The sequence below is a fragment of the Eschscholzia californica genome, unplaced genomic scaffold (genome assembly GCF_041429995.1).
Source record: "Eschscholzia californica isolate CP2 unplaced genomic scaffold, dmEscCali1.0.p SCAF_1, whole genome shotgun sequence".
Taxonomy (NCBI): Eukaryota; Viridiplantae; Streptophyta; class Magnoliopsida; order Ranunculales; family Papaveraceae; genus Eschscholzia; species Eschscholzia californica.
This window is the reverse complement of record NW_028238198.1, coordinates 78,674,388-78,675,252: the sequence shown is the minus strand read 5'-3', so window position 1 is coordinate 78,675,252 and position 865 is coordinate 78,674,388. Positions and strand designations below refer to the sequence as shown.

General features: G+C 39.4%; 1 pseudogene across 1 annotated transcript; it reads left to right on the top strand.

Moving 5' to 3' along the window:
* LOC147569518 (dirigent protein 23 pseudogene) lies at positions 1 to 865 on the top strand (annotated as a pseudogene). Its single transcript, XR_015238753.1, has one exon. The product of XR_015238753.1 is annotated as a dirigent protein 23 pseudogene (transcript).

Here is an 865-nt window from a genome sequence, read left to right as displayed (position 1 = left end):
ACACCAAAATTTTCCCATCCTCAAAGAGAAGTCTTGTAGAGAGAGAGAGATAGAGAGAGAGAGAGAGAGAGAGAAAAGATATCTAGTGAGAGAAACAAAGATGGGTATTAGCAGAGTTCAAGCTCAATTTATACTTATGCAAATCTTGCTTGTTGTAATAGCCAAAACACAAGCCTATGATGCTTATCCAAATTGGGCTGGTCAGACATTACCACACAAAAGTGCAGGTCAAGAGAAGGTAACCAAACTACACTTTTACCTCCATGATACTATTAGTGGCAACAATCCAACTGCTATTAAGGTTGCTGAAGCACCCAGTACAAAAAATTCCCCAACTCTTTTTGGAAGGGTATATGTCATTGATGACCCATTAACAGTAGGACCCGACCCGAATTCTGAACTTGTGGGTCGAGCCCAAGGTCTATATCAGTTTTCAGGACAGAAAGAACCATCATTAACCATGGGAATCAGTCTTGTCTTCACAAAAGAGTGCAGGTTCAAAGGGAGTACTCTTAGTGTTCTCAGCCTCAACCCCGTTACCCACCCGGTTCGTGAGTTTTCGATCGTTGGAGGAACCGGGTATTTTAAGTTAGCCCGCGGGTTTATAAATGCAAAGACCTATTGGATTAATGCTACCGCTGGAGATGCTATCGTCGAATACACTTGCACCGTGCTTCATTACTAACTAAAAGGAATACGTGCAGGTTGTAGAGATGAATCAATTTTAATGAGATTGATACCTAGAGTGTGTGGATAAAGTGTTTTCTCTTTTGGTTAATGGGTGTTCTTTCAATTTGTTTTTGTTTTTTTTTTGTTGAAACTTTTCAATTTGTTATCAAATAAAATTTATGCGGTTTTTTCTTTC